The sequence below is a fragment of the Tamandua tetradactyla genome, chromosome 6, assembly GCF_023851605.1.
Source record: "Tamandua tetradactyla isolate mTamTet1 chromosome 6, mTamTet1.pri, whole genome shotgun sequence".
NCBI lineage: Eukaryota > Metazoa > Chordata > Mammalia > Pilosa > Myrmecophagidae > Tamandua > Tamandua tetradactyla.
The window spans coordinates 33,596,407-33,604,196 of record NC_135332.1 but is presented as its reverse complement, the minus strand read 5'-3'; the positions used below and the strand labels follow the sequence as shown (position 1 = coordinate 33,604,196).

The 7,790-nt window shown below is 35.3% G+C and overlaps 1 long non-coding RNA gene across 2 annotated transcripts; it reads right to left on the bottom strand.

Annotated features, from left to right (window-relative positions):
• Nucleotides 1–424: 424 nt before the first annotated feature.
• LOC143685942 (uncharacterized) lies at nt 425–6,741 on the bottom strand. 2 transcript variants are annotated; one of them, XR_013176807.1, is made up of 4 exons: nt 6,688–6,741; nt 5,709–5,782; nt 4,723–5,222; nt 425–1,208 (listed from the first exon to the last, which is right to left on the bottom strand). It is a non-coding gene; the product is annotated as an uncharacterized LOC143685942 (long non-coding RNA). The 2 variants fall into 2 exon arrangements; XR_013176808.1 differs by having other exon boundaries at nt 4,887–5,222.
• Between the last annotated feature and the right edge of the window lie 1,049 nt (nt 6,742–7,790).

The following is a 7,790-nucleotide window of genomic DNA, read 5'->3' as shown; positions in this document are numbered from 1 at the left end:
TTAGATCTGTAAACTTGAAATTTATTGAATTCCCCTTTTTTAAAAGAGGTCCTGGTTCTGGTATATGGCATTCTGGCAGCTAACAAACCAAGACATTCCATTCCTATTAGATTCTATGTAAATACCATTCCCTGGATTTGGCTCCTAGGATGTCATCCGTGTGAATGGTGCCTCAAAGCATGTTCAAAACAGGTGAAAGTCTTTCTTTCTCATCCATATTTGTATGTTCATACTTTTATTTAAATGTGTATTATCTCATTAAAATAGTATTAACATGCTCATTTGAAAACTTCAAATCAATGTTATCATACTGTTTGTATTGTCCAAGGTATTAGACAAGTACACTAGGCTGTTAAAAAAATAAACCCAAACTCTTCTGTGGTTTACAATTCTTAATTTATTCCTACATTCCATGTGAAAATGGTTCTGTCACCTTGCATTTTCACTTTATATTGCTCTGTACAAACTATCACAAAGTTTGCAGCATAAAAAACACCCACGTGTTGGCTCACAATTCTGTAGGTCAGAAATGTAGGTACAGCATGGCTGGGTTCTCAGCTCTTCCAGTGCTAAAATCAAGATGTTGACCTAGATGCAATCCTTTAAGGGACCCTTGGGACTTCTGCTTCCAAGTTAACTCAGATTGATGGGAATTTTCACTTTCAAACTGAGAAACTAAAGTCCCAGTTTCCCTTCTATGTATCAGCTGGGGCTGCTATCAGCTCCTAGAGGCCACCCTCATATCTGGCCTCATAACCCATCAATCTTCAAAGACAGAAACAGAGAATCTCCCTCCTGTCAAATCCCTCTCAAACTTCAAATCTCCTAAGAGAGCTCAGTTCTTTTTAAAGTTTCACCTTATAAGGTCAGACTCACCAAGGATAACTTCTATTTTAAGGTCAACAGATTTCAAACCTTAATTACATTTTGCAAAATGCCTTCACAAAGGTGCACCTAGATTAGTGTTTAACTGTACAAAGGTGGATATATATTAGGGGCATCTTGAGGTCCATCTTTGAATTATGTCTACCACTTCTTCAACATGTTGCTCCCACAGTTGCTCTGGTATCACCATCCCAGTCAGCCTCAAGGCAAAAAAAGTATCGAAGGGCAGTCAGAAAAGTTGTTTGTAAGCCAAAGCTGGCAGTAGCACATTTCAATTCTCTATACGTTCTGTTGGAGAGAAGTTAGTTGTGTCACAGCCCTACCTGCAAGAGAAGATGGCTTAAGTCTCCTGGAATTTTATACAATAAGAGAAAGTTAATTTTGGTTGATAGCTAGGGGACTTCACTACATTAATCATGATTTGGTCATCCTCTTTCTCTTTCTTCCACCCTCTCTGAGCTTACCTTGTATGTCTGACACCCCTGTTAAATATATATTATAAGTGGGTCTATGTGGCAGGAGTTAAGCAAAAGGAAGTTATCTCAAGATATGTTTAGAAACTGTCTAGATCATATGCCTTTGTTTTCAAGAAACTTCATGCAAGCCAGGGCCTCAGAAGTGGCTGGAAGAGAATCTGTACTCTGGCCCATGCTTTAAGCATAAAACCTGAGTTAGCACCCCCATCCCCCTTTGTGCCAGTTCATTCTTTTTTAATCTGCAATTCCACTAGGGGTCAAACTCAGTTTCTCTGTTTTGGGGACTTTGATGCCAACAAAACCTATAATTTCATTTATGCTTATGGATGTATTTCCATTCAACCGTTTTCATCAATGGAAATATTTATCTGCATTTTATATGTTCTCTTTTTACATCCTAACCATTATTAGTAAATGTTGGAGAAGAGTTGAAGACTCAAAAGAAAACTTAGAGGGTGTGCCACGGTGGCTCAGCAGGCAGAGTTCTCGCCTGCCATGTGGCGACCCGGGTTCAATTCCCAGTGCCTGCCTGTGCCAAAAAAAAAAAGTAAACTCAGAAATGCCATCTTCAACAGATATATCTGAGTAATGATTTTAACCTGAATCCTATGGATCTATTGCTTATTGTTTTTCCTATTATTTTGTTCATATTTTCCAGTCTCTTGTGTGTCTTATTATTTTGATTGAGCGCCAGAAATTTTATTTGAAAAATTATACATATAATTTGAGACTTAGATTGATATTATCCTCCTAGAAGCTAGAATTTTATTCTGACGGGTGACAAGGACGTAAGCAATCAATGATCATCTTTATGGAATTTCAAAATTTGAGACAATTCTAAACTGGCATTCAGTTACTATGTAGCCATTTATAGCCGAAATCTAAACCATGAAAAGTTTACTAGGCCTCTAACCCAAACTGTGGGTCCAGGAATACAATTTTTGTGTGCATAGCAGTGAGGCCATCAAAAGTACTGCTTAGCTTCTTGTGTTTATCTCCTCTAGAATTCGTATTACTCCTATGGGTAAAATGACCTCAAAGTCAGGGCTCACCTCTTCGGGTTTCTCTCTTCTCGTAAGTCTTGGATCCTAATATTCGTTGCCACCTTTTTTGTCCTCTCATGTCTTCAAGTCTTATTTTTTAAACACATCTTATCTAATTTATTAGTATTTTTAATAGGTCATATGATTGATCTAAAATAATTGGTCAATCAATATTCTGGGTGTATTTCTAATATTTAAATATTTTTCTTTCAAATATAGTAGACATACATAGTATAACCTGTAAATAATCATCTTTCATATTTTACTGTTGAAATTTTATTCATTGGTTCAAGTAAAAAATATTTATTATTTTAGGAACAAAATGTTGCCATGGTGAAAAAGGATTGGGAAAGCTGTTAATTTTGTGTACAAAAATAATTATTAAGAACTTTCAAAGAATTAAGCAGATAGAGAAATAATTTGAAAGTTAATACAAATAAGGAGATGATTAATTAGTAGATAATATTAGAAAAAACTTTTTATCACTTTGAACTAACAGATGTTTATATGATTTAATTAATATTACAATAAAATTAATGGAAATTAGGGTATCTCCTAATTTTAATCAATACATGTTCTAATCAACTGATGTTTTAGCCTTTATAAAATTAAATAATGTATAGATATATATTGTAATTATTTAATTGAATAAAGGTCACAAGGATTTTAAGAAAAAGCCCTATCTGGGAATTTTTATTTTGTGAAGATGAATTAAAAACAATATCAAGTTCGCTACCATCAAGTTTCAAAAGGAGATATGGTTCCAAAAGTAAGTACCACTATATCCTTTTTAAATTATCTTTGATACAGATACATTCAAAAATATAAAAAGCATGAAGTGAAGAATGTTTAAGGAAATGGTGTATCCTAAAAAAATCTTGTTCCTTCACCATTCAAGCTGGAAGAGAACATCTATTTATTATCACAAATGTGTAATATAATGATTGTAGGAGCAACAGAGCTGCTGGTTGAGCTGAGAAATTATTGTTCCTGCACCATAATATCAAGCTTACAAAATTTGAACACTAAAATTTTAGTATTAAAATTTTAATGACATTTACATTTGGAATAATATTTAAGATTTGTTCCTGTATCCTAAACATTCATTCTATGATGAAAACATCAAGCTTCAGCTGACTATTGATTTTAGCATTTAGCCATCTGGCATTCAACTAAAATGCATATTCAGTTACATGTCAAAATATATTTATATTTTAAAACCAATTTCCCTTTTTTTTTCTCCCACTCACTTTCTTTTGCATATGGTATGTGTTAGCAGTGCTTAACTTTAAGTTTTAGTCCATTTTTTGAAAAAAAAAATTGATTCAGGATCATGAAGATCTAGAATAGTGGAAATACAGAAATCCCAGACTTGATCAGTTGAGAATGCCAAAGTCATATTCTTTTGAATATGGGGAAACGGGCAGGGGGTACAGTATGAACACTTAAGGTCATATATTTCATATCATAGACACTTGGTAACTGGAACATGGGCATAACCCACAGACCCAGTAATCAGATGCTCAAACAGAGGATTATTAACCCCAGGAAGTGATACATCTCTGCAAGGGCATGTTAGACTACCCATACAATTTAACTACTTGAAGTCATCTCCTGAACACCAGAATGCAAGTAGCTGATGACAAACCAAAAACAGCCATTAGATTTCCATGATATCCATCTCTGTGCATGAGAAAGCATGGGGAACTACCATGGCATCTGATGGACCTGAGAACTATGGAATTCAAAATAATATAAGCAGGTATTCATTAAGAAACACAGAAGGCAAATATGAGAGCAACAGCTAAGACTGGATGGGTGTTCCCTAATCTAATAGTGAATGAATGCACAGATTCTGCAGGAAAGCCTACATCCTCTGAACTCTTAACACTGATCCATTAGGACTCTCTTCTGTTTAAGCCCTGCACCTAGGAGAAACTCCTGAGAGTGTAATCACAACTGAGCAGAAATGCAAAAAAGAGAGGTTCAGATAAAAGTTGAGAAGGGGAACAGAGCCAAATATCTCAGAAAGCAGGCTATCATACATATTTTTAGTTCCAAGAAAACAACAATAGAGGTATCTTGGTGAAATTGCAGTAGCCACACCTCCTTGTAAGAATTCAGGAAAACCATATCCTATTAAATGAGCAATGGAAAAACATCAAGCTCAAATTGCCTAAAAAGTTAACATAAAAAAAGATAATAAACAGAATAACATTCTTATAGATGATAAAAGTACATCAGATCCGGTGCCTGCCCATGCAGAAAAAAAAAAAGTACATTAGAAAGAAACACACAGAATGGATCAAAATATTTACCTTCTATTCAAAAGGAGCTGATAGACATTAGGAAATTGATAAAAGATATAACACAACAGCAGAATTAGAAAAACTCGTAAAAACAGATAACAAAACTCAATAAATCATTTACATATTTTAAAAGTTATTTCTGAATAATAGTCTTTGTCTACTGATATTTATACCTTTCCATAGTATAGTACAATGACACAGAAGAGACCAATAGAGTACTCTGGAAATGATGACATGTCACATGAAATTACATCATAAAAGGCACTGTGTCTTCCATTTGCCTCCATTGATCTCTTGCACTGGAGGGAGCCATCTTCCATGTATTGGAGACAGCTCTGTGGAGAAGCCAATATGGAAAAGAACTGAGGTCTCTGACCAATAGCCAGTATCAACTGTCCAGCCATGGAGAGTTGAAAGTGAATCTTCCAGCCTTCAGTTAAACCTTCAGATGACTAAAACTTCACAAGAGATCCGAGTCAGAACTGTTCAGCCAAGCCACTTCTGAATTCCTGAAACAGACAAATGGCAAAAGATGATGTTTATTTTTCTTTATGTTGCTTTAATCCCCTATGTTTTTGGTCATTTGTTGTGCAGCAACAGATAATTATAAAGATTAAATTATAAAGGAAACAAGAGGGATAAATACAATTAATTGTGCCATGGAAGACATAAAAGACAGAAAAGATGAATAATTGAAAAATCTAGAAATTAAAGAGATTCCAAAAAGTGACAAACATTGAAAAGGGAGGGAAAGTCCAACTCATAAATGATAGGAGTCTCTGTAAAAGAAAACCAAAGTAAGCAAACAGAGCAAATACTAAAGTAGAGACAAAAATACATGACTTTAAAAATGAATTAGAGATATTTCACAGATTATTTGTATGTATAACATGTATGTGTGTGCACATATGTATATATATATATGCATATATACATTAATGCCTACTTAATGGGAATTAATTTCTGTTAAATCCTGCTAGATACAACTGGTATACCTTTGGCAAGTGGAGCTCCATCAGTCTTACTTTCGTGATTTGTATCAGTGGCTAATAATACTTCGTAGGATTTGCTAAAATGAAATTAGATAATTAAGTAACTTGTGTAGTACAATGCATGACACCCACTTCTCAATAAGTGATTGTTACCATTTTTTTATTACTGACTTGTGAAAAGGAGTACTAAAGGCTGATGTACAATATTTCGAATCTGAGTGACTTGTTTGATTACAGCAAAACACCCTGGCAGAGGAGCCAGTCTGTGGACAGAATGAATTAAATTTTGCTCATATGAAATTCACATTTTGAACAACCATGTCATTATTGATTTTTCCAAGAAAATATTCATTTTAAATTCAGAGTACAGATAGCAGTTCTTCTGAGGCAAGATTGACGTGCTAGCGTTGGGATTCTAAACATCTCCAATGCAAATGGTCAAATTCAGTCCTGTCTTGTCAGCAAAACAAGGGGAATTAATTAAAGTACTTGGTGCAGGCTTATTAACCAATCAATTAACCATGAAACTTTGATTTGGGTATTTGCTACTCTATAATTAGTCAAACATATCAGTAGAGGAGTAGACTGGATAATAGGGAAATTCCACTAATGAGTACTCTTTGCTAATTGGACCAGCATCGGTGACAATGGAAAGAAAGGGACATTGGTGATTATCCAATCAGGACTTTCTCCTCCACCATTCCCTTCTACCTTACCATGCACAGCTCAATCTCGGCACCACTATCTGTCCATCCTTTAGGAATAGCTGGCTCCTTGTCTTATTTTTAACAGCTTTAGTACTGTCACTGTTGTCTCCAATTGTTGCCTTCCAGATCATGAGAATTGTACCTATTTTAACTGTCCATTATTGATGAATTGAACCCAATCCAAGCCAAAATCCTGAATTATCAAAGTACCATTCAGTTTCCTCCAAAGAATGCATTATCAATATAACAAATCACTGCTGAAAATCACATAATACCTTGCAGTCCAGTGTAGCCCATGAGTGAATGGTTGTATTTAACAGCTGATTTACTTACCTTTCTGTATCATCAGTCACATGTCTGCGACATCACAGAGGCTATTTTCACTTTTGGATCATTCTTATTTTCTCCACATTTTCTTTTTGCTCACTACTTTGTATTTCTGAAATAGGTGCTCATCACCTATTAAAATCTCCTAAGCATTAGCTTTGTATTATTTATCTAAGTGAGGATAGTATAGCAAGGAGGAAGAAGTGGTTTACCATTATAACTTCTGCTTGTAGGATTTGTAAGCTGAGGACTACACCTGATCATAGGATTTAGAAAATTGGTGGCTTGGGAAAGCAACTGTAAAGGAGTACTGGAAACTAAAGCCTTGACAGAGTGCATTTAAAAGGAAAGGGGAACAGAAGAAGTAAAGATTATCAATATAAATAGTTCTTTCAGAAGTCTTGTTAGACAGGGGAACAAAAAAATAAGGTGGTAACTGGCAATAAAACTGGAATCAAGAGGTTTTATTTTAGTGTATTGGGAACTTTTTAAATATGGGACAATTAGAAGCATGTTTATATGCTGTTAGGAGTGACTCTTACTAGCAGAGAAAAATATGTAAGAGAAATAGAGAATTCCTAGAGCTAAGCCTTTGAGAAGGTGATAAGGGCTCAGTTCCAGGGCACAGGTGGAGAGACTAGTGTTATGTAGGAGCAGGGATTGCTCATCTTGGCTAACAGGCAGGAAGATGAGGGTTATGCAGCCACTAGAGAAAAGGTGACAGTAGCATCACACAGCATAGGAGAGTCCCTAATAAGGAAACTTGGTCCAAGGGCCAGAGGTTATCTCCCCAAAATTTACAGAGCTGTTCCAGGGATTGAATTTAAGAGTTAAAGCTTCAAAGTACTCTAGAGTCTTCAGTCTGGAAAGGTCTAAATTTTCTGCAGCTCTGCCACTCCCCAGAATGTTCCCACTATCTTAAATCTGAAAGATTAGGTTTCCTTCTTTACATCTCCTTAGGGTTTTAAAAGAAACATTGGTATCTTCTCTGATTTGCCAAGAGTCCAGGAACAGAACTTGGAAACCTTGAAAGATTAAATAATCGGCTTCC